Here is a 26,872-nt window from a genome sequence, read left to right as displayed (position 1 = left end):
TCACCCTGAGGCCTTAAAAAGTGTTTCTCCACCACGGGAAGTGAAATAAATAACATTTAGAGGCCTTTATTGTTCAATCAAAAATGCCCAATTTTTGACGAAAGAGATAACCACCCCACCTTACGACATGCTTCAGAAACTAAAAAAATGGTCTGTTTTCAAATGTTGCGTCTTTGAACTAAAATTCACATTTGTACGTGGATAATCACTTTTAGAGATAAAATGAGATGTTTAAAGTGATTTTCATGCTTCCAGGGGCCCTGAACGCAAGATTTGTGGAATGGGTAAACGTGAATGAAAATGGCCAATTTACTCACTCTGAGGCCTTAAAAAGTGTTTCTCCACCACGGGAAGTGAATTAAATAACATTTTTAGGCCTTTATTGTTCAATCAAAAATGCCCAATTTTTGACAAAAGAGATAACCACCCCCCCTTACGCCATGCTTCAGAAACTGAAAAAATGGTCCGTTTTCAAATGCTGCGTCTTTGAACTAAAATTCACATTTGTTCGTGGATAATCACTTTTAGAGATAAAATGAGATGTTTAAAGTGATTTTCATGCTTCAAGGGGCCCTGAACGCAAAATTTGTGGAATGGGTAAACGTGAATGAAAATGGCCAATTTACTCACTCTGAGGCCTTAAAAAGTGTTTATCCACCTCGGGAAGTGAAATAAATAACATTTGGAGGCCTTTATTGTTCAATCAAAAATGCCCAATTTTTGACGAAAGAGATAACCACCCCCCCTTACGACATGCTTCAGAAACTAAAAAAATGGTCCGTTTTCAAATGTTGCGTCTTTGAACTAAAATTCACATTTGTACGTGGATAATCACTTTTAGAGATAAAATGAGATGTTTAAAGTGATTTTCATGCTTCCAGGGGCCCTGAACGCAAAATTTGTGGAATGGGTAAACGTGAATGAAAATGGCCAATTTACTCACTCTGAGGCCTTAAAAAGTGTTTCTCCACCACGGGAAGTGAATTAAATAACATTTTTAGGCCTTTATTGTTCAATCAAAAATGCCCAATTTTTGACAAGAGATAACCACCCCCCCTTACGACATGCTTCAGAAACTAAAAAAATGGTCCGTTTTCAAATGTTGCGTCTTTGAACTAAAATTCACATTTGTACGTGGATAATCACTTTTAGAGATAAAATGAGATGTTTAAAGTGATTTTCATGCTTCCAGGGGATATGAACGCAAAATTTGTGGAATGGGTAAACGTGAATGAAAATGGCCAATTTACTCACTCTGAGGCCTTAAAAAGTGTTTCTCCACCACGGGAAGTGAATTAAATAACATTTTTAGGCCTTTATTGTTCAATCAAAAATGCCCAATTTTTGACAAAAGAGATAACCACCCCCCCTTACGACATGCTTCAGAAACTAAAAAAATTGGTCCGTTTTCAAATGTTGCGTCTTTGAACTAAAATTCACATTTGTACGAGGATAATCACTTTTAGAGATAAAATGAGATGTTTAAAGTGATTTTCATGCTTCCAGGGGCCCTGAACGCAAGATTTGTGGAATGGGTAAACGTGAATGAAAATGTCCAATTTACTCACTCTGAGGCCTTAAAAAGTGTTTCTTCACCACTGGAAGTGAATTAAATAACATTTTTAGGCCTTCATTGTTCAATCAAAAATGCCCAATTTTGACAAAAGAGATAACCACCCCCCCTTACGCCATGCTTCAGAAACTAAAAAAATGGTCCGTTTTCAAATGTTGCGTCTTTGAACTAAAATTCACATTTGTTCGTGGATAATCACTTTTAGAGATAAAATGAGATGTTTAAAGTGATTTTCATGCTTCCAGGGGCCCTGAACGCAAAATTTGTGGAATGGGTAAACGTGAATGAAAATGGCCAATTTACTCACTCTGAGGCCTTAAAAAGTGTTTAATCACCTCGGGAAGTGAAATAAATAACATTTGGAGGCCTTTATTGTTCAATCAAAAATGCCCAATTTTTGACAAAAGAGATAACCACCCCCCCTTACGACATGCTTCAGAAACTAAAAAAATTGGTCCGTTTTCAAATGTTGCGTCTTTGAACTAAAATTCACATTTGTACGAGGATAATCACTTTTAGAGATAAAATGAGATGTTTAAAGTGATTTTCATGCTTCCAGGGGCCCTGAACGCAAGATTTGTGGAATGGGTAAACGTGAATGAAAATGTCCAATTTACTCACTCTGAGGCCTTAAAAAGTGTTTCTTCACCACTGGAAGTGAATTAAATAACATTTTTAGGCCTTCATTGTTCAATCAAAAATGCCCAATTTTGACAAAAGAGATAACCACCCCCCTTACGCCATGCTTCAGAAACTAAAAAAATGGTCCGTTTTCAAATGTTGCGTCTTTGAACTAAAATTCACATTTGTTCGTGGATAATCACTTTTAGAGATAAAATGAGATGTTTAAAGTGATTTTCATGCTTCCAGGGGCCCTGAACGCAAAATTTGTGGAATGGGTAAACGTGAATGAAAATGGCCAATTTACTCACTCTGAGGCCTTAAAAAGTGTTTCTCCACCACGGGAAGTGAAATAAATAACATTTGGAGGCCTTTATTGTTCAATCAAAAATGCCCAATTTTTGACGAAAGAGATAACCACCCCCCCTTACGACATGCTTCAGAAACTAAAAAAATGGTCCGTTTTCAAATGTTGCGTCTTTGAACTAAAATTCACATTTGTACGTGGATAATCACTTTTAGAGATAAAATGAGATGTTTAAAGTGATTTTCATGCTTCCAGGGGCCCTGAACGCTAAATTTGTGGAATGGGTAAACGTGAATGAAAATGGCCAATTTACTCACTCTGAGGCCTTAAAAAGTGTTTCTCCACCACGGGAAGTGAAATAAATAACATTTGGAGGCCTTTATTGTTCAATCAAAAATGCCTGATTTTTGACGAAAGAGATAACCACCCCCCCTTACGACATGCTCCAGAAACAAAAAAAATGTGCCGTTTTCAAATGTTGCGTCTTTGAACTAAAATTCATATTTGTACGTGGATAATCACTTTTAGAGATAAAATGAGATGTTTAAAGTGATTTTCATGCTTCCAGGGGCCCTTAACGCAAAATTTGTGGAATGGGTAAACGTGAATGAAAATGGCCAATTTACTCACTCTGAGGCCTTAAAAAGTGTTTCTCCACCACTGGAAGTGAATTAAATAACATTTTTAGGCCTTCATTGTTCAACCAAAAATGCCCAATTTTTGACAAAAGAGATAACCACCCCCCTTCCGCCATGCTTCAGAAACTAAAAAAATGGTCCGTTTTTAAATGTTGCGTCTTTGAACTAAAATTCACATTTGTTCGTGGATAATCACTTTTAGAGATAAAATGAGATGTTTAAAGTGATTTGCATGCTTCCAGGGGCCCTGAACGCAAGATTTGTTGAATGGGTAAACGTGAATGAAAATGGCCAATTTACTCACTCTGAGGCCTTAAAAAGTTTCTCCACCACGGGAAGTGAAATAAATTACATTTGGAGGCCTTTATTGTTCAATCAAAAATTCCCAATTTTTGACGAAAGATATATCCACCTCCCCTTACGACATGCTTCAGAAACTAAAAAAATGGTCCGTTTTCAAATGTTGCGTCTTTGAACTAAAATTCACATTTGTACGTGGATAATCCCTTTTAGAGATAAAATGAGATGTTTAAAGTGATTTGCATGCTTCCAGGGGCCCTGAACGCAAGATTTGTGGAATGGGTAAATGTGAATGAAACGGCCAATTTACTCACTCTGAGGCCTTAAAAAGTGTTTCTCCACCACGGGAAGTGAATTAAATTACATTTTTAGGCCTTTATTGTTCAATCAAAAATGCCCAATTTTTGACAAAAGAGATAACCACCCCCCCTTACGACATGCTTCAGAAACTAAAAAAATGGTCCGTTTTCAAATGCTGCGTCTTTGAACTAAAATTCACATTTGTTCGTGGATAATCACTTTTAGAGATAAAATGAGATGTTTAAAGTGATTTTCATGTTCCAGGGGCCCTGAACGCAAAATTTGTGGAATGGGTAAACGTGAATGAAAATGGCCAATTTACTCACTCTGAGGCCTTAAAAAGTGTTTATCCACCTCGGGAAGTGAAATAAATAACATTTGGAGGCCTTTATTGTTCAATCAAAAATGCCCAATTTTTGACGAAAGAGATAACCACCCCCCCTTACGACATGCTTCAGAAACTAAAAAAATGGTCCGTTTTCAAATGTTGCGTCTTTGAACTAAAATTCACATTTGTACGTGGATAATCACTTTTAGAGATAAAATGAGATGTTTAAAGTGATTTTCATGCTTCCAGGGGCCCTGAACGCAAGATTTGTGGAATGGGTAAACGTGAATGAAAATGGCCAATTTACTCACTCTGAGGCCTTAAAAAGTGTTTCTCCACCACTGGAAGTGAATTAAATAACATTTTTAGGGCTTTATTGTTCAATCAAAAATTCCCAATTTTTGACGAAAGATATATCCACCTCCCCTTACGACATGCTCCAGAAACAAAAAAAATGTGCCGTTTTCAAATGTTGCGTCTTTGAACTAAAATTCATATTTGTACGTGGATAATCACTTTTAGAGATAAAATGAGATGTTTAAAGTGATTTTCATGCTTCCAGGGGCCCTGAACGCAAAATTTGTGGAATGGGTAAACGTGAATGAAAATGGCCAATTTACTCACTCTGAGGCCTTAAAAAGTGTTTCTCCACCACTGGAAGTGAATTAAATAACATTTTTAGGCCTTCATTGTTCAACCAAAAATGCCCAATTTTTGACAAAAGAGATAACCACCCCCCTTCCGCCATGCTTCAGAAACTAAAAAAATGGTCCGTTTTCAAATGTTGCGTCTTTGAACTAAAATTCACATTTGTTCGTGGATAATCACTTTTAGAGATAAAATGAGATGTTTAAAGTGATTTTCATGCTTCCAGGGGCCCTGAACGCAAAATTTGTGGAATGGGTAAACGTGAATGAAAAGGGCCAATTTACTCACTCTGAGGCCTTAAAAAGTGTTTCTCCACCACGGGAAGTGAAATAAATAACATTTGGAGGCCTTTATTGTTCAATCAAAAATGCCTGATTTTTGACGAAAGAGATAACCCCCCCCCTTACGACATGCTCCAGAAACAAAAAAAATGTGCCGTTTTCAAATGTTGCGTCTTTGAACTAAAATTCATATTTGTACGTGGATAATCACTTTTAGAGATAAAATGAGATGTTTAAAGTGATTTTCATGCTTCCAGGGGCCCTGAACGCAAAATTTGTGGAATGGGTAAACGTGAATGAAAATGGCCAATTTACTCACTCTGAGGCCTTAAAAAGTGTTTCTCCACCACTGGAAGTGAATTAAATAACATTTTTAGGCCTTCATTGTTCAACCAAAAATGCCCAATTTTTGACAAAAGAGATAACCACCCCCCTTCCGCCATGCTTCAGAAACTAAAAAAATGGTCCGTTTTCAAATGTTGCGTCTTTGAACTAAAATTCACATTTGTTCGTGGATAATCACTTTTAGAGATAAAATGAGATGTTTAAAGTGATTTTCATGCTTCCAGGGGCCGTGAACCCAAAATTTGTGGAATGGGTAAACGTGAATGAAAATGGCCAATTTACTCACTCTGAGGCCTTAAAAAGTGTTTATCCACCTCGGGAAGTGAAATAAATAACATTTGGAGGCCTTTATTGTTCAATCAAAAATGCCCAATTTTTGTTGAAAGAGATAACCACCCCCCCTTACGACATGCTCCAAAAACAAAAAAAATGGTCCATTTTGAAATGTTGCGTCTTTGAACTAACATTCACATTTGTACGTGTGTGGTAAATAAAAATACCGGACTGAATTTCATACGGAATCTTAAAATAAAGTAAATAGCTCAAAATAACAAGAGGCAGAATCCGTGGTATATGAGGTTTTCTAATGGGCTTTATTCCATTCAAAATGGCCGACTCGAGTCGCGGCCTTCAGGTTCCGTCACCACGAGGGTTCAGGAAGTGAAGTACAATAATTTATTAACAGACATGTATTTTTATAATAAGTACATTACAATGAAACGAATGTAGAAGGCGTAACATTTGATAAGAAAAGTGACAAAACAGTGACATAATCGAAACTAGGCGTAATAAGGAATAAAAGAAACATGATTGGTTAGAATTATCAGACATAGGTGGATCTATAAGATAATACTTGGCATAGATGCGCGCGCGGCAGCATGACGTGTAATTGACGTGCAACTAGGGGGTGAAGGGGACTTGACATTTAGCTCTACATGTGGAGACGAGAAGTCTGGGGGTCAAGTCAACCTAATCCCAAATCATATCTAACATCCTATGTTTAAAGAACTATGTTATCCACAAGGAAGAGACTCTCGGACAGAATCTATTCTATACTGACTGTGTGTGCGTGTACAAGCGTCTAAGTGTCTATATGAGATGCGAGGGGCAGAAAACTTTCCATGGCAACAGGGCTATGAATCACTTGCAGGAGGACGGAAAGGCTGAGTCCTTTGCTTGTGAGCTAAAGGAGATGTTTACCTAAATCACTGGACAGGAATGCATCGGCTGGAGAGCAAAATAGATAATTCGAAGGTGAAATACAACTTCTTGGCAGACAGGCGAAAACTGGCCGAGGCAGGCACCGTTAGCTGCACAGGGAGTAGGACAAAGTTCATGGATACAGATGCGAGCTCAAGCTGAAGCTGTCAGAGACAGAGAGCAGGGAAAGGCTTGAGGACAGAATCGGGCCTACTTGCCTGAACTGTAAAAATGAAGTAACTTAGCCATATAAAGTCGGTGGCCTTTCATACTTAGAAATCGAATATCCAACCCTGTGATGGCGGATCTGACAGAGAACATGTCGACGGTAGACACACATATGTTTGCGTCTTAGAAACTGGAACTGGAGGGAACATACATGTACTTGTAACATGCATATAGAACCGTTGGGGTCCAAGATAGGGGACATAACTGATCAGGAAAATCCACATTTCCACATTCCCTCCTTGTCCCCTTCTTGCCCTTCACGAGACATCAATCTTCATCATTCCATTGATTTGCTCATGGAGCATCATTTCTTCTTCCTTCCGGCATTCTGAACGGGACCTGTGATGTGGAATGCATGATGTGGCACACAGACCACAAATCGCTGGTCCACCTTGCAGGCATAAACAACAACTGAAGAGCACAAGAAGGCCAATACCTAGGAAGGATAGAACTCTCCATCCCCAGGCTGATATCACACTCCAAAACCACCCGGACCACGTCCAAGTGCCTGGATTCTCGTGTATCTGGCTTACAATCTTATGAAGGCATGTTATAGCTTTATATACAGATGGCGAATTTTCTGGTATGAATATGCAGCAGCTGGATCCGATGACCCTGCAAGCTCCGCCCCTATCGGCCAAGATGACGTCAAGGACAAGACGATTCTGGAGAACAACAATTCTCATCACTGATTGTTCCTCTGTCAGATTGCCTAGGGCGGCTATAGTCTCGTTTACTACAGCTTCAAGAGTCTTGGTGAGTCTGCGTATCAGCTTACTATTTGATATTGTACCTATATAGGGAAAGATACCTTTATTGAAATCTACATACTTGTCCCATGCTGTCTCAGTATAATCGACAACTGGGAGATCTCTTTGCTCTCTATTGTGTACTAAATGAATATTTCGATAATAATCAGGGGGAGCTAGGAAAACAGGTGGCAAAAGGAATGCTATGTAACAGGTACCATCCCAATCTAGAGGCAGACGCATATATGCCGTCTGACCACATATGAAGTAAGAATGGCGAGAAGCTCTAAATGAAGATTTACCTTGATCACTATATTCTACTGTAGTAACGCATTGGCTATGGCCCATATGTATGGAACCAACTTTTCTTACACATAATTCACCCTTAACTGGAAATACTGACATAGTGGGCAGAATTAGTTCAACTTCGGATTTGACATTCAGAATCATAAGATTAGGCGTAAAATTACCTAATTTATACACTTCATTTTCTAAATCAGTTCCTGTTCTACTGGGGTGACCCTCCTTATTAGGGTGACAGACTTTGAATAAAACTAGATTCAGATTTCCCCATATCCAATGTTGTTGATAAACTGCTGTGTCTGGGTCTATGGAATTTAATAAACTAAACCATGCTCCACAGGAGCCATTGTGTGTGAATGGATGTGGAAAGAAAGGCAGAACTCCTTTGTTATTCTGATAGGGAGGAAGTCGGCCACACACCCAACAATTGGTCGCATTACTAGTCTGATGGGAATGATGTAACATACTAATGAAGGTGTTATTGCGCAGCGCAAGTCTATAAGATAATTCATGTGGCGGTAGGTCACTAAAAGAATGTTCTGCAGCAACATTATAAACATGTCTAGAGATAGGATGATATATGTGCAAAATCACACTCGTAATAATTACTAAAATACTCAATAAAAACAAAATTAATAATGTCCTCATACAGTAGCTACGCAGTGATTTACAATACGCCTGTCGTTTCAACATTTCTCGGGTATTTTCTCTACTCAGGTCCAAGGGATACATGTCGGAGACAATTCAACCGCTTCACCTTGGAGAGGACTTAAACAATCAAATTGCTCGACTGTTTGGGGCCTAAGCTTTAATTTATAGTATTGAGAGTCATTCTGTTCAACAAAAGGAAGTTTTGAATCAGTCTGTGAGGGAGTGCAGGGCACAGTGTCTATATCTGAAGGTAGTCCATGAAATTTTTTGACGTGACTTGAATGAATCCACCCTTTGCGTCCCTCGATCTTCACGGCTGTTCTTGTGGTCAACAGGACCAACTTGGGTGCTTTCCACCTGGGCTCCAGTTGACTTTTCCTGTCGAAATTTCTCACAAAGACAAGATTACCCGGAACAACGTCATGGGGTTTCGCCTCAGTGTTGTCGGGAAAGGCTGCAGCTACCTGTGAACGAGAAGATTGTAGTGCAGACATCAAGGAAGCCAAGTAATCTGTCAGCATGTTACAGTCAATGTCAGTTATTTTGCGTGGTATAGGCGTCCCCCACATATTCGGTGGTCTACCAAAGATCACCTCATACGGGGATAGCCCTGTTCTAGAGTGTGCTACCATTCTCATGTAAAAGAGTGCAACTGGTAATGCTACTATCCAGTCGACACCTTTCTCTCTACATATTTTGGACAGTCTGATTTTCAGTGTCTGGTTATGTCTTTCTACGAGACCTGCTGCCTCGGGGTGTCGGACACAGTGGAATTTCCACTGATATCCCAACAAGAGTGAGACATGTTTCATTAATTCGGATGAGAAAGGCTGACCGTTATCTGAATATACAACACGTGGTAAACCGTACCGTGGGAAGAATTCTCGAACTAGCTGCTTGGCAGTAGTCGGGGCAGTGTAATCTGATACGGGATACGCCTCTGTCCAACGGGAGAGAGCGCAGACAACTACGAGGACATATTTGAATCCTCGACAACGTTCCATCTGAATATAATCCATCTGGAGGACTTCAAAAGGATGGTCAGGAGGCTGAAATCCACCCTGCTCTACGGGAACACTCTTTCCTGGATTAAACTGACAACATATCATACAGGTACGAACTTTTTGTTTAGCTGCTGCTCGTAAATGTTTGTTGAACCAAATGTGCTGAATGCTGTCTAGCATAGCCTTCTCTCCTAAATGTGCTGGACTGTGAACTGTAGCTATAATGGCTTGAACCATGGAATCAGGGAGAAACCATACAGATTTCTCCTTCGTCATCCATCCTTGATCTGTCTGGATCCCTCCTAGTTCAGTCCACTTCTTTATTTCTTCTGCTGTGGCATGTGTCTGTATGTCAATTACGTCAAGTGTGGGATCCTTAATTGTCATACACTGTGTTGGTGTCTGAACTATTGGCTTTGTCATGTCTAATGTGCGATTCTGAGCAGTCTGTTTAGCTGTTCTGTCAGCTAAATCATTGCCTTGAGAAATGGTATCAGTAACCTTCGTGTGTGCTTTACATTTCATAATCGATATAGCAGTGGGTAGATGTATTGCGTCTAACAAAGCATGAATGAGGGGCCCGTGCTGAATGTGGGCACCATGGGACGTTAGATAACCTCTCTCTCGCCACAGCACGCCGAAGTCGTGTACAACTCCGAATGCATAACGTGAGTCAGTGTATACATTAACTTTCTTATTTGTGGCTTGAATACAGGCTTGCGTTAGAGCAATAAGTTCTGCTGCTTGGGCTGACAGAGTATCTATACAATGTGTCTCAATAACTTCAGTGTCTGTTGTGACTGCATACGCGGCCACTAAATCTCCTGTACTTGCTCTCATGCATGATCCGTCTACATACAACGTCAGGTCTGGATCTAACAATGGAACGTCTGTCAAGTCTTGTCTAGGTTTCGTCTTTATTTCAATGATTTCAACACAATCATGAGCTAGTGGGTCTGTTCCAATTACAGGTAATAGTGTAGCAGGATTCAATGTATTACACCGTCGGATCTCTATGTGTGGTTGAAACAATGTCAGTTCATAACCGGTAAGTCTTGCTATGGTCAAGTGTTGTGTTTGTGTTCGGTTCACAAGAACCTCTACTGCATGTGGTACTTGTACTGTCAATGGGTGTCCTAATACTATGGCATCGCTTTGTCTGATTGCTAAAGCTGTCGCTGCCACTGATTTCAGGCATGCAGGCAAAGCCTGAGCTACGGGATCTAATGTACTGGAAAAATAAGCACATGGCTTGCATGATCCTGCTTGATCCTGAGTGAGTACTGACAAGGCAGTACCTTCGCGTTCTGTAACAAAGAGTGTAAAAGGTTTGCTATAACATGGTGTTGCTAAAACAGGTGCTTGACATAAAGCTTCCTTTAGGCTTTCAAAAGCTTGTGTATGTTCCTGAGTCCAAGGGAGAACAGTCGATGTGGCTGCCTCCTGTGTGGTTAACTGAATGAGTGGTTTTGCTAGAAATGCGTACTGAGGGATCCACTGCCTACAATATGAAGTGAGGCCTATGAAAGCCCGCACCTCCTTTTGTGTCTGGGGTATTGACATGTTAGCAATTAACTGGATGCGATCTGGTGTAAGCTGCCTTCCCTCCTTGGACAGCGAGTGACCAAGATAAATAACTCGCTGAACACAGAATTGCAGCTTAGAAGGGGACACCTTGTGCCCCTTGTCGGCTAGGAAATGTAAAACTGTCAGAGAAGCTTTTTCACATTCTGGCTCGCTTCTCGCGGTGATCAGCAGATCATCGACATATTGAAGCAGTGCAGTATTGACTGGCATGTGGATACTGTCAAGTTCTCGTTTCAATGCTTGGCTGTAGATGCTGGGGCTTTCTGTGAATCCTTGGGGAGCGCGTGAGAATTTAAAACTGCGCCCATTTAAACTGAATCCGAACAAGTATTGGCTTTCCGGATCTATTGGGACGCTGAAAAAGGCATTCTTGAGATCAATTACAGTAAAAAATGTTGCTTCGGAATCAATTGCTGTCAACAATGATGATATATCAGGGACCACAGGGAATTGTGGTACAATACACTTGTTTAGTTCACGCAAATCAATAACCAATCGGTATACTGGCGGAGCAGTAGGATCAGTTCGTTTAAGAATCGGAATTATCGGTGAATTACATACATTGGAGTCTGTTTCTACAACTACTCCCTGGGCAATCAGCTCATCAATGATTTTCAACAAAGCCACTACAGCATCATGCGGTAACTTGTATTGTCGCATTCGTGGTAGTACCACTCCTGCTTTCAATGTAACTCGATAGGGTGTAATGTTCATGCAGCCAACATCCGTAGGGCCTTGTGCCCATAGATGTACTGGTAAAGTCTGTAGTCGGGGATCCATGTCTCTGGACACATAGTGACCTTTAAAATCACGTAAAAACAACCTTACTCCTTCCGGAGAACAACATATTATGGCTCCTAGTGCTTTCAGAGTCTTAATTCCTAACAGATTTTCTGGGCATGATTTAGTAAGCAATAAATCTGTAGTTCGTGTCAAAGGTCCTATCGTAAGTGGTAGAGGCTGTGATACTTCATTAACAATAGGTTTTCCTGAAAAACCAAGGGAAACATTTTGAGAGCCTGAGAGGGGTGCCCCTGGAACTTCACTACGTTTTATGGTTGTTCGACTTGCCCCTGTATCGAGTAAGAATTTTCTATCTTGACCTAATAATTCACTATGTACATAAGGTCCTTCTTGATCTACAGGAATCTCGATAAGCGGTAAGTCAACTTCCCTCTCTAGGCTGGTTCATGCGTAACGCTGATACTCAGGGTATTCATACTGTGCAGTCTGATACATTTGTCGTGTTGTGGTTTGTGTGGCAGTAGCAGGCAACGGTGGTGCAGCTGGCACAAACTGTATGAGTTGCTGTGAGGCTGGCATGGACTGTTGCTGAACTGGCATGGACTGTCCATGCTGCATAGCTCCTTGTTCATTCTGATCTTGTCTAACTAATCGTGGTCTCTCTTTTGCAATACCTGTAGCTATATTACGTTTCAGGACTGGACAATCGTGTACATAATGGCCTAGTTGTTTACAGTAATTGCAGGTTCCTTTTACAGGAACTGCAGAATCACCAGAATGTGTCACACCCTTTTTGTGACCATCTGCTGGTACTGTCTGAGAAACTAGCATTTTCATTTTTGTATCCTTCATGCGTCTATGCTCGTGTTCTTGTTCATCCCTAATTCTATTGTGATGATACTGTAACATTTGTAGCATTTGTGACGGAGTGTTACTTTGCCAGGTACTCTCGAATTTCAATATTCTATTCTTTACTGGAGGTAATGCATTTTCCACTAATTTTGTCACAAATAAATGTGGATATGAATCACTACTTGCTTTTATACCACTATTTATACCAAAACATTTTTCAAATCGAGCATAATAATCGCTTGTGTCTTCATCTTGCTTTTGTTTACAGGCTGTGATTGCACCCCAATCTTCCTTTTTTGTAGTTAATAAACGTGGCAGTACCTGTACTAGTAAACCTGGTAATAGTTTAACTTTATCCCCGAGCCCTGAACCTGCAGCTCGGCTCCTTTCTTCCTCTGCTAATGCTGTCCAGTCTATCTTTTGGTCTCCCACTTCCCACTCTTTTTCTTTCAGTTTTTCATATATGCCAGCAGGCAAAAGCACCTTTAATATCGTCATAATATCAGGAAAGGTGTACTCTCCCATCAGTAACATGTCTTTAATTTCTCGGTGGAAACCCGCTGGGTCTTTGTCATGACTAGGTACTACTTTTTTCATTTCTAATAATTCCATTTTTGATATGGGTGTGTAAACAAATACACGGTGAAACTCATTGTCTTCGCCTTTTATTGGGTGCACTTCTCGTAGGGGATTTTGTCTATCCATATAGTACGGCGCTCTTTCTCTGTGGGGCAGCGAGAGAGAATCCGGACTTACAAAAAGGACATACTGCTTACGTGACATTAATATCTCTTTAATTAGCTTGTTACTAGAACCTCTCCATCTGTTCGTGAGTAGTTCCGTTAATATATCAGGTAAAGGACCAGGGTCAGCATGTTGGCTCTTATATAATATGAGGAGTTGCTGAATCATATATATTCCAGCTAAACGTTGTTCATCTGTACTGAGGTTAAAAAACGTGTGTGCTACGGTCTCATCACCGTATTTTTCAGGACTGTCAATCCAGTGAACGGCTGATCTGGCTAATTCTTGCTCATCCATGGAATCGAGGAGGTGGTAACCTCTTCGTTCTCGTAGTATTTTATCTGCGGCTTGAAACGAATGTTCAGGAGATTTCAGATTTATTACAGGCGTCGGATACGTTCTGCTATTATTTGGACATACAGAGTGTATGGGATCAGAAAAACATCTAGTATTTTCACAGTATCTTCCTCTGCCTACATAGGCTATGGTCTCTGACTGTCTTGCGGAATTCCCTGATTCGGACACTTCATCTTGCTCAAACTCGTCTGTTCCCAATCTCTCTTCATGAATACGCTCTATTTCTTTACGTATTTTTCGGCACATGGCTATTATACAATTTTGCTTATCGTGTCTCCCTTCCGATATATTCTGACTCCATTTTGTAAGAATAAGCATTGCATTCGGGTCTACCCCCGGACGATCTTGATTTCTGATCACACAGTTTATGAGGAAACGTAACAGTTCCCCCTGTATTTCTACTTTCTGGAATTCCATAGCTCTGTTAATACATCCTGGATCTCGTCCTGTTTGAACAAAATGATATATGTTATCCAGATGCGTAGTCATTCCTGGTAACCTTGCTAAATACTCTGCGGCTCGTCTGATACGTAATGATGCCAGGACCATTTCGTCCTCTTTACCGACCACGGGGTCATATCTACAATTTACAAGGAGTTCCTTAAGCGTACGTTCATTTACGAATTTTGGTGTACGTGAATGTGTTGACTCTTGAAAGACAAGTTTATTTATTCTGGGTGGTGTAAAGGTAGCAGTAGAGGTTCTGCTAGCACCTCCCGTGGCCCCATCTGGGGCGTCGGGTGTGAATGGATTCGTTGAACGTGACACAGCAACTACGGGTGTCGATACCCCTATAGGATCGACTGCGGAGACAGATGCGGAAACAGATGTGCTTGCCGAAGCTTGTATCGGGACTTGCTGTTGCACGGGGACAGATACCTGATCCTGACGTTGAACCCCTCCGCCAGACGATCTATGTGGTGTGGCGTTAGCATACTCGGGAGCTGCATCGTCTAGATATGAGGAAAGAAAAACATCTTCTGCGGTTCTGGGATGCCCCTTTGGATGTACCTTAATTGGAAATAATGGGGGTGGCAAGTCTTTTGGCATCTCTGTAACAGCCTTAGGTAGTCCTTCGGCTAGAAGGGGATACATACCATTCATAAGAGCATTTCTTTGTCTATTCACTTGTTCTGATTTCACTCGGATACCTTCCTCAATTAATAGATTTTCTTGAACTTTATTTGAACTTTCTTTACTCCTCTCTTCTTGTCTACGTGCTTTTTCTGTTCGTCTATGAGATTCTTTACGCCATAACTCAACAGCGTCTTTCTGTGACTGTCTGACCTTTCTTTTCCATAACTCTTCCTCCACTTTCATGATGCACTCTGCATCCCAGGTTCCCGCTATGGGCCACCTTTGACTTTCCGGTAATCCTTTGGTATAATCTACCCATAGATCAAGAAACAATATGGCATCTAAGCCATGTTTATGGTACATAAAATGTCCTGGAGTGTCTCTAGGAGGAATAGGAACTGCTTCTTCAAGCACCCCTTTTCTGGTAGTAATCTGTCTTAACTTCGAGAAGAGCGGCATATTGACAACTGATCTGATACTTACTCTTGAATTTTCTTAATACGAAAAACACCATAAATGAACAGTGAACAATGAACAGTCATTCATACCACAATATGCAAGACATTTCTGAATACTTTAAACATTAAACATTAAACATTATAACAATGATCGACAATGATGACAGTCTGCCTAACTAATCACCACGCTGAATTCTTGACAATAACTGAATACTTCGGAATACTTGATATACTGCTAAACAGTACATATACACTGCTAAACAGTGCAGACCGGATTTGTGTACCCAAATCCGTCTTGACCGGCACAACCTATGTGCACGTCAACACGCCTCCCCGGCGATGGTACTCACCGAGTAGCTCCTTGAAACGGAAGGCCTCAGAGAATGGACAGGACTCGATAACTGCGGACATCGGACCCTCTGGACGTCGGGATTTCGGAAAACCTGGTGGGCCTCTGTATACCTCGGATCTTGCTCTCTCAGCTAGGCTCTGGTCGGGATACTTCGCACTTCTCACCGCCTCGTCTGGGTTGATCGCAGCCTCAGTCGCCCCCGCTTGACCGGAGGGAGCTTACAGGAAATCCTGCTGGTACGCGTTTATGGTCCGTCCAGCTGTGGCAGGAGACCGGGCCTGCAACGCACCGCCGGCGCGTGAGATGAGAAAGTGTCCCTGTTCGGGCGCCATTATGTGGTAAATAAAAATACCGGACTGAATTTCATACGGAATCTTAAAATAAAGTAAATAGCTCAAAATAACAAGAGGCAGAATCCGTGGTATAAGAGGTTTTCTAATGGGCTTTATTCCATTCAAAATGGCCGACTCGAGTCGCGGCCTTCAGGTTCCGTCACCACGAGGGTTCAGGAAGTGAAGTACAATAATTTATTAACAGACATGTATTTTTATAATAAGTACATTACAATGAAACGAATGTAGAAGGCGTAACATTTGATAAGAAAAGTGACAAAACAGTGACATAATCGAAACTAGGCGTAATAAGGAATAAAAGAAACATGATTGGTTAGAATTATCAGACATAGGTGGATCTATAAGATAATACTTGGCATAGATGCGCGCGCGGCAGCATGACGTGTAATTGACGTGCAACTAGGGGGTGAAGGGGACTTGACATTTAGCTCTACATGTGGAGACGAGAAGTCTGGGGGTCAAGTCAACCTAATCCCAAATCATATCTAACATCCTATGTTTAAAGAACTATGTTATCCACAAGGAAGAGACTCTCGGACAGAATCTATTCTATACTGACTGTGTGTGCGTGTACAAGCGTCTAAGTGTCTATATGAGATGCGAGGGGCAGAAAACTTTCCATGGCAACAGGGCTATGAATCACTTGCAGGAGGACGGAAAGGCTGAGTCCTTTGCTTGTGAGCTAAAGGAGATGTTTACCTAAATCACTGGACAGGAATGCATCGGCTGGAGAGCAAAATAGATAATTCGAAGGTGAAATACAACTTCTTGGCAGACAGGCGAAAACTGGCCGAGGCAGGCACCGTTAGCTGCACAGGGAGTAGGACAAAGTTCATGGATACAGATGCGAGCTCAAGCTGAAGCTGTCAGAGACAGAGAGCAGGGAAAGGCTTGAGGACAGAATCGGGCCTACTTGCCTGAACTGTAAAAATGAAGTAACTTAGCCATATAAAGTCGGTGGCCTTTCATACTTAGAAATCGAATATCCAACCCTGTGATGGCGGATCTGACAGAGAACATGTCGACGGTAGACACACATATGTTTGCGTCTTAGAAACTGGAACTGGAGGGAACATACATGTACTTGTAACATGCATATAGAACCGTTGGGGTCCAAGATAGGGGACATAACTGATCAGGAAAATCCACATTTCCACACATGGATAATCACTTTTAGAAATAAAATGAGATGTTTAAAGTGATTTTCATGCTTCCAGGGGCCCTGAACGCAAAATTTGTGGAATGGGTAAACGTGAATGAAAATGGCCAATTTACTCACTCTGAGGCCTTAAAAAGTGTTTCTCCACCACGGGAAGTGAAATAAATAACATTTGGAGGCCTTTATTGTTCAATCAAAAATGCCTGATTTTTGACGAAAGAGATAACCACCCCCCTTACGACATGCTCCAGAAACTAAAAATATGGTCCGTTTTCAAAAGTTGCGTCTGAACTAAAATTCACATTTGTACGTGGATAATCACTTTTAGAGATAAAATGAGATGTTTAAAGTGAATTTCATGCTTTCAGGGGCCCTGAACGCAAGATTTGTGGAATGGGTAAACGTGAATGAAAATGGCCAATTTACTCACTCTGAGGCCTTAAAAAGTGTTTCTCCACCACGGGAAGTGAAATAAATAACATTTGGAGGCCTTTATTGTTCAATCAAAAATGCCCAATTTTTGACGAAAGAGATAACCACCCCCCTTACGACATGCTTCAGAAACTAAAAAAATGGTCCGTTTTCAAATGTTGCATCTTTGAACTAAAATTCACATTTGTACGTGGATAATCACTTTTAGAGATAAAATGAGATGTTTAAAGTGATTTTCATGCTTCCAGGGGATATGAACGCAAAATTTGTGGAATGGGTAAACGTGAATGAAAAGGGCCAATTTACTCACTCTGAGGCCTTAAAAAGTGTTTCTCCACCACGGGAAGTGAAATAAATAACATTTGGAGGCCTTTATTGTTCAATCAAAAATGCCTGATTTTTGACGAAAGAGATAACCACCCCCCCCTTACGACATGCTCCAGAAACAAAAAAAATGTGCCGTTTTCAAATGTTGCGTCTTTGAACTAAAATTCACATTTGTACGTGGATAATCACTTTTAGAGATAGAATGAGATGTTTAAAGTGATTTTCATGCTTCCAGGGGCCCTGAACGCAAAATTTGTGGAATGGGTAAACGTGAATGAAAATGGCCAATTTACTCACTCTGAGGCCTTAAAAAGTGTTTCTCCACCACTGGAAGTGAATTAAATAACATTTTTAGGCCTTCATTGTTCAATCAAAAATGCCCAATTTTTGACAAAAGAGATAACCACCCCCCTTACGCCATGCTTCAGAAACTAAAAAAATGGTCCGTTTTCAAATGTTGCGTCTTTGAACTAAAATTCACATTTGTTCGTGGATAATCACTTTTAGAGATAAAATGAGATGTTTAAAGTGATTTTCATGCTTCCAGGGGCCCTGAACCCAAAATTTGTGGAATGGGTAAACGTGAATGAAAATGGCCAATTTACTCACTCTGAGGCCTTAAAAAGTGTTTATCCACCTCGGGAAGTGAAATAAATAACATTTGGAGGCCTTTATTGTTCAATCAAAAATGCCCAATTTTTGACGAAAGAGATAACCACCCCCCCTTACGACATGCTTCAGAAACTAAAAAAATGGTCCGTTTTCAAATGTTGCGTCTTTGAACTAAAATTCACATTTTTACGTGGATAATCACTTTTAGAGATAAAATGAGATGTTTAAAGTGATTTTCATGCTTCCAGGGGCCCTGAACGCAAGATTTGTGGAATGGGTAAACGTGAATGAAAATGGCCAATTTACTCACTCTGAGGCCTTAAAAAGTGTTTATCCACCTCGGGAAGTGAAATAAATACCATTTGGAGGCCTTTATTGTTCAATCAAAAATGCCCAATTTTTGACGAAAGAGATAACCACCCCCCCTTACGACATGCTTCAGAAACTAAAAAAATGGTCTGTTTTCAAATGTTGCGTCTTTGGACTAAAATTCACATTTGTTCGTGGATAATCACTTTTAGAGATAAAATGAGATGTTTAAAGTGATTTTCATGCTTCCAGGGGCCCTGAACGCACAATTTGTGGAATGGGTAAACGTGAATGAAAATGGCCAATTTACTCACTCTGAGGCCTTAAAAAGTGTTTATCCACCTCGGGAAGTGAAATAAATACCATTTGGAGGCCTTTATTGTTCAATCAAAAATGCCCAATTTTTGACGAAAGAGATAACCACCCCCCCTTACGACATGCTTCAGAAACTAAAAAAATGGTCCGTTTTCAAATGTTGCGTCTTTGAACTAAAATTCACATTTGTACGTGGATAATCACTTTTAGAGATAAAATGAGATGTTTAAAGTGATTTTCATGCTTCCAGGGGCCCTGAACGCAAGATTTGTGGAATGGGTAAACGTGAATGAAAATGGCCAATTTACTCACTCTGAGGCCTTAAAAAGTGTTTATCCACCTCGGGAAGTGAAATAAATACCATTTGGAGGCCTTTATTGTTCAATCAAAAATGCCCAATTTTTGACGAAAGAGATAACCACCCCCCCTTACGACATGCTTCAGAAACTAAAAAAATGGTCTGTTTTCAAATGTTGCGTCTTTGGACTAAAATTCCCATTTGTTCGTGGATAATCACTTTTAGAGATAAAATGAGATGTTTAAAGTGATTTTCATGCTTCCAGGGGCCCTGAACGCACAATTTGTGGAATGGGTAAACGTGAATGAAAGTTGCCAATTTACTCACTCTGAGGCCTTAAAAAGTGTTTATCCACCTCGGGAAGTGAAATAAATACCATTTGGAGGCCTTTATTGTTCAATCAAAAATGCCCAATTTTTGACGAAAGAGATAACCACCCCCCCTTACGACATGCTTCAGAAACTAAAAAAATGGTCCGTTTTCAAATGTTGCGTCTTTGAACTAAAATTCACATTTGGACGTGGATAATCACTTTTAGAGATAAAATGAGATGTTTAAAGTGATTTTCATGCTTCCAGGGGCCCTGAACGCAAAATTTGTGGAATGGGTAAACGTGAATGAAAATGGCCAATTTACTCACTCTGAGGCCTTAAAAAGTGTTTCTCCACCACTGGAAGTGAATTAAATAACATTTTTAGGCCTTCATTGTTCAATCAAAAATGCCCAATTTTTGACAAAAGAGATAACCACCCCCCTTACGCCATGCTTCAGAAACTAAAAAAATGGTCCGTTTTCAAATGTTGCGTCTTTGAACTAAAATTCACATTTGTTCGTGGATAATCACTTTTAGAGATAAAATGAGATGTTTAAAGTGATTTTCATGCTTCCAGGGGCCCTGAACCCAAAATTTGTGGAATGGGTAAACGTGAATGAAAATGGCCAATTTACTCACTCTGAGGCCTTAAAAAGTGTTTCTCCACCACGGGAAGTGAATTAAATAAAATTTTTAGGTCTTTATTGTTCAATCAAAAATGCCCAATTTTTGACAAAAGAGATAACCACCCCCCCTTACGACATGCTTCAGAAACTAAAAAAATGGTCCGTTTTCAAATGTTGCGTCTTTGAACTAAAATTCACATTTGTACGTGGATATTCACTTTTAGAGATAAAATGAGATGTTTAAAGTGATTTTCATGCTTCCAGGGAATATGAACGCAAAATTTGTGGAATGGGTAAACGTGAATGAAAATGGCCAATTTACTCACTCTGAGGCCTTAAAAAGTGTTTATCCACCTCGGGAAGTGAAATAAATAACATTTGGAGGCCTTTATTGTTCAATCAAAAATGCCCAATTTTTGACGCAAGAGATAACCACCCCCCCTTACGACATGCTTCAGAAACTAAAAAAATGGTCCGTTTTCAAATGTTGCGTCTTTGAACTAAAATTCACATTTGTACCTGGATAATCACTTTTAGAGATAAAATGAGATGTTTAAAGTGATTTTCATGCTTCCAGGGGCCCTGAACGCAAAATTTGTGGAATGGGTAAACGTGAATGAAAATGGTCAATTTACTCACTCTGAGGCCTTAAAAAGTGTTTCTCCACCACTGGAAGTGAATTAAATAACATTTTTAGGCCTTCATTGTTCAACCAAAAATGCCCAATTTTTGACAAAAGAGATAACCACCCCCCTTCCGCCATGCTTCAGAAACTAAAAAAATGGTCCGTTTTCAAATGTTGCGTCTTTGAACTAAAATTCACATTTGTTCGTGGATAATCACTTTTAGAGATAAAATGAGATGTTTAAAGTGATTTTCATGCTTCCAGGGGCCCTGAACCCAAAATTTGTGGAATGGGTAAACGTGAATGAAAATGGCCAATTTACTCACTCTGAGGCCTTAAAAAGTGTTTATCCACCTCGGGAAGTGAAATAAATAACATTTGGAGGCCTTTATTGTTCAATCAAAAATGCCCAATTTTTGACGAAAGAGATAACCACCCCCCCTTACGACATGCTTCAGAAACTAAAAAAATGGTCCGTTTTCAAATGTTGCGTCTTTGAACTAAAATTCACATTTGTTCGTGGATAATCACTTTTAGAGATAAAATGAGATATTTAAAGTGATTTTCATGCTTCCAGGGGCCCTGAACGCAAGATTTGTGGAATGGGTAAACGTGAATGAAAATGGCCAATTTACTCACTCTGAGGCCTTAAAAAGTGTTTCTCCACCATGGGAAGTGAATTAAATTACATTTGGAGGCCTTTATTGTTTAATCAAAAATGCCCAATTTTTGACGAAAGATATATCCACCTCCCCTTACGACATGCTTCAGAAACTAAAAAAATGGTCCGTTTTCAAATGTTGCGTCTTTGAACTAAAATTCACATTTGTACGTGGATAATCCCTTTTAGAGATAAAATGAGATGTTTAAAGTGATTTGCATGCTTCCAGGGGCCCTGAACGCAAGATTTGTGGAATGGGTAAATGTGAATGAAACGGCCAATTTACTCACTCTGAGGCCTTAAAAAGTGTTGCTCCACCACGGGAAGTGAATCAAATTACATTTTTAGGCCTTTATTGTTCAATCAAAAATGCCCAATTTTTGACAAAAGAGATAACCACCCCCCCTTACGACATGCTTCAGAAACTAAAAAAATGGTCCGTTTTCAAATGTTGCATCTTTGAACTAAAATTCACATTTGTACGTGGATAAACACTTTTAGAGATAAAATGAGATGTTTAAAGTGATTTTCATGCTTCCAGGGGATATGAACGCAAAATTTGTGGAATGGGTAAACGTGAATGAAAAGGGCCAATTTACTCACTCTGAGGCCTTAAAAAGTGTTTCTCCAACACGGGAAGTGAAATAAATAACATTTGGAGGCCTATATTGTTCAATCAGAAATGCCTGATTTTTGACGAAAGAGATAACCACCCCCCCTTACGACATGCTCCAGAAACAAAAAAAATGTGCCGTTTTCAAATGTTGCGTCTTTGAACTAAAATTCACATTTGTACGTGGATAATCACTTTTAGAGATACAATGAGATGTTTAAAGTGATTTTCATGCTTCCAGGGGCCCTGAACGCAAGATTTGTGGAATGGGTAAACGTGAATGAAAATGGCCAATTTACTCACTCTGAGGCCTTAAAAAGTGTTTCTCCACCATGGGAAGTGAATTAAATTACATTTGGAGGCCTTTATTGTTTAATCAAAAATGCCCAATTTTTGACGAAAGATATATCCACCTCCCCTTACGACATGCTTCAGAAACTAAAAAAATGGTCCGTTTTCAAATGTTGCGTCTTTGAACTAAAATTCACATTTGTACGTGGATAATCCCTTTTAGAGATAAAATGAGATGTTTAAAGTGATTTGCATGCTTCCAGGGGCCCTGAACGCAAGATTTGTGGAATGGGTAAATGTGAATGAAACGGCCAATTTACTCACTCTGAGGCCTTAAAAAGTGTTGCTCCACCACGGGAAGTGAATCAAATTACATTTTTAGGCCTTTATTGTTCAATCAAAAATGCCCAATTTTTGACAAAAGAGATAACCACCCCCCCTTACGACATGCTTCAGAAACTAAAAAAATGGTCCGTTTTCAAATGTTGCATCTTTGAACTAAAATTCACATTTGTACGTGGATAAACACTTTTAGAGATAAAATGAGATGTTTAAAGTGATTTTCATGCTTCCAGGGGATATGAACGCAAAATTTGTGGAATGGGTAAACGTGAATGAAAAGGGCCAATTTACTCACTCTGAGGCCTTAAAAAGTGTTTCTCCACCACGGGAAGTGAAATAAATAACATTTGGAGGCCTATATTGTTCAATCAGAAATGCCTGATTTTTGACGAAAGAGATAACCACCCCCCCTTACGACATGCTCCAGAAACAAAAAAAATGTGCCGTTTTCAAATGTTGCGTCTTTGAACTAAAATTCACATTTGTACGTGGATAATCACTTTTAGAGATACAATGAGATGTTTAAAGTGATTTTCATGCTTCCAGGGGCCCTGAACGCAAGATTTGTGGAATGGGTAAACGTGAATGAAAATGGCCAATTTACTCACTCTGAGGCCTTAAAAAGTGTTTCTCCACCACGGGAAGTGAATTAAATAACATTTTTAGGCCTTCATTGTTCAATCAAAAATGCCCAATTTTTGACAAAAGAGATAACCACCCCCCTTACGACATGCTTCAGAAACTAAAAAAATGGTCCGTTTTCAAATGTTGCGTCTTTGAACTAAAATTCACATTTGTTCATGGATAATCACTTTTAGAGATAAAATGAGATGTTTAAAGTGATTTTCATGCTTCCAGGGGCCCTGAACCCAAAATTTGTGGAATGGGTAAACGTGAATGAAAATGGCCAATTTACTCACTCTGAGGCCTTGAAAAGTGTTTATCCACCTCGGGAAGTGAAATAAATACTATTTGGAGGCCTTTATTGTTCAATCAAAAATGCCCAATTTTTGACGAAAGAGATAACCACCCCCCCTTACGACATGCTTCAGAAACTAAAAAAATGGTCCGATTTCAAATGTTGCGTCTTTGAACTAAAATTCACATTTGTTCGTGGATAATCACTTTTAGAGATAAAATGAGATGTATAAAGTGATTTTCATGCTTCCAGGGGTCCTGAACGCAAAATTTGTGGAATGGGTAAACGTGAATGAAAATGGCCAATTTACTCACTCTGAGGCCTTAAAAAGTGTTTCTCCACCACGGGAAGTGAATTAAATAAAATTTTTAGGTCTTTATTGTTCAATCAAAAATGCCTGATTTTTGACGAAAGAGATAACTACCCCCCCCCTTACGACATGCTCCAGAAACAAAAGAAATGTGCCGTTTTCAAATGTTGCGTCTTTGAACTAAAATTCCCATTTGTACGTGGATAATCACTTTTAGAGATAGAATGAGATGTTTAAAGTGATTTTCATGCTTCCAGGGGCCCTGAACGCAAAATTTGTGGAATGGGTAAACATGAATGAAAATGGCCAATTTACTCACTCTGAGGCCTTAAAAAGTGTTCATCCACCTCGGGAAGTGAAATAAATAACATTTGGAGGCCTTTATTGTTCAATCAAAAATGCCCAATTTTTGACGAAAGAGATAACCACCCCCCCTTACGACATGCTTCAGAAACTAAAAAAATGGTCTGTTTTCAAATGTTGCGTCTTTGGACTAAAATTCACATTTGTTCGTGGATAATCACTTTTAGAGATAAAATGAGATGTTTAAAGTGATTTTCATGCTTCCAGGGGCCCTGAACGCACAATTTGTGGAATGGGTAAACGTGAATGAAAATTGCCAATTTACTCACTCTGAGGCCTTAAAAAGTGTTTATCCACCTCGGGAAGTGAAATAAATACCATTTGGAGGCCTTTATTGTTCAATCAAAAATGCCCAATTTTTGACGAAAGAGATAACCACCCCCCCTTACGACATGCTTCAGAAACTAAAAAAATGGTCCGTTTTCAAATGTTGCGTCTTTGAACTAAAATTCACATTTGGACGTGGATAATCACTTTTAGAGATAAAATGAGATGTTTAAAGTGATTTTCATGCTTCCAGGGGCCCTGAACGCAAGATTTGTGGAATGGGTAAACGTGAATGAAAATGGCCAATTTACTCACTCTGAGGCCTTAAAAAGTGTTTCTCCACCACTGGAAGTGAATTAAATAACATTTTTAGGCCTTCATTGTTCAATCAAAAATGCCCAATTTTTGACAAAAGAGATAACCACCCCCCTTACACCATGCTTCAGAAACTAAAAAAATGGTCCGTTTTCAAATGTTGCGTCTTTGAACTAAAATTCACATTTGTTCGTGGATAATCACTTTTAGAGATAAAATGAGATGTTTAAAGTGATTTTCATGCTTCCAGGGGCCCTGAACCCAAAATTTGTGGAATGGGTAAACGTGAATGAAAATGGCCAATTTACTCACTCTGAGGCCTTAAAAAGTGTTTATCCACCTCGGGAAGTGAAATAAATAACATTTGGAGGCCTTTATTGTTCAATCAAAAATGCCCAATTTTTGACGAAAGAGATAACCACCCCCCCTTACGACATGCTTCAGAAACTAAAAAAATGGTCCGTTTTCAAATGTTGCGTCTTTGAACTAAAATTCACATTTGTACGTGGATAATCACTTTTAGAGATAAAATGAGATGTTTAAAGTGATTTTGATGCTTCCAGGGGCCCTGAACGCAAGATTTGTGGAATGGGTAAACGTGAATCAAAATGGCCAATTTACTCACTCTGAGGCCTTAAAAAGTGTTTCTCCACCACGGGAAGTGAATTAAATAACATTTTTAGGCCTTTATTGTTCAATCAAAAATGCCCAATTTTTGACAAAAGAGATAACCACCCCCCCTTACGACATGCTTCAGAAACTAAAAAAATGGTCCATTTTCAAATGTTGCGTCTTTGGACTAAAATTCACATTTGTTCGTGGATAATCACTTTTAGAGATAAAATGAGATGTTTAAAGTGATTTTCATGCTTCCAGGGGCCCTGAACGCACTATTTGTGGAATGGGTAAACGTGAATGAAAATGGCCAATTTACTCACTCTGAGGCCTTAAAAAGTGTTTATCCACCTCGGGAAGTGAAATAAATACCATTTGGAGGCCTTTATTGTTCAATCAAAAATGCCCAATTTTTGACGAAAGAGATAACCACCCCCCCTTACGACATGCTTCAGAAACTAAAAAAATGGTCCGTTTTCAAATGTTGCGTCTTTGAACTAAAATTCACATTTGTTCGTGGATAATCACTTTTAGAGATAAAATGAGATGTTTAAAGTGATTTTCATGCTTCCAGGGGCCCTGAACGCAAAATTTGTGGAATGGGTAAACGTGAATGAAAATGGCCAATTTACTCACTCCGAGGCCTTAAAAAGTGTTTCTCCACCACGGGAAGTGAAATAAATAACATTTGGAGGCCTTTATTGTTCAATCAAAAATGCCCAATTTTCGAAGAAAGAGATAACCACCCCCCCTTACGACATGCTTCAGAAACTAAAAAAATGGTCCGTTTTCAAATGTTGCGTCTTTGAACTAAAATTCACATTTGTACGTGGATAATCACTTTTAGAGATAAAATGAGATGTTTAAAGTGATTTTCATGCTTCCAGGGGCCCTGAACGCAAAATTTGTGGAATGGGTAAACGTGAATGAAAATGGCCAATTTACTCACTCTGAGGCCTTAAAAAGTGTTTCTCCACCACTGGAAGTGAATTAAATAACATTTTTAGGCCTTCATTGTTCAATCAAAAATGCCCAATTTTTGACAAAAGAGATAACCACCCCCCTTACGCCATGCTTCAGAAACTAAAAAAATGGTCCGTTTTCAAATGTTGCGTCTTTGAACTAAAATTCACATTTGTTCGTGGATAATCACTTTTAGA

This window comes from Triturus cristatus, chromosome 12 (genome assembly GCF_964204655.1).
Source record: "Triturus cristatus chromosome 12, aTriCri1.1, whole genome shotgun sequence".
Taxonomy (NCBI): Eukaryota; Metazoa; Chordata; class Amphibia; order Caudata; family Salamandridae; genus Triturus; species Triturus cristatus.
Note: the sequence above shows the minus strand (reverse complement) of the source record.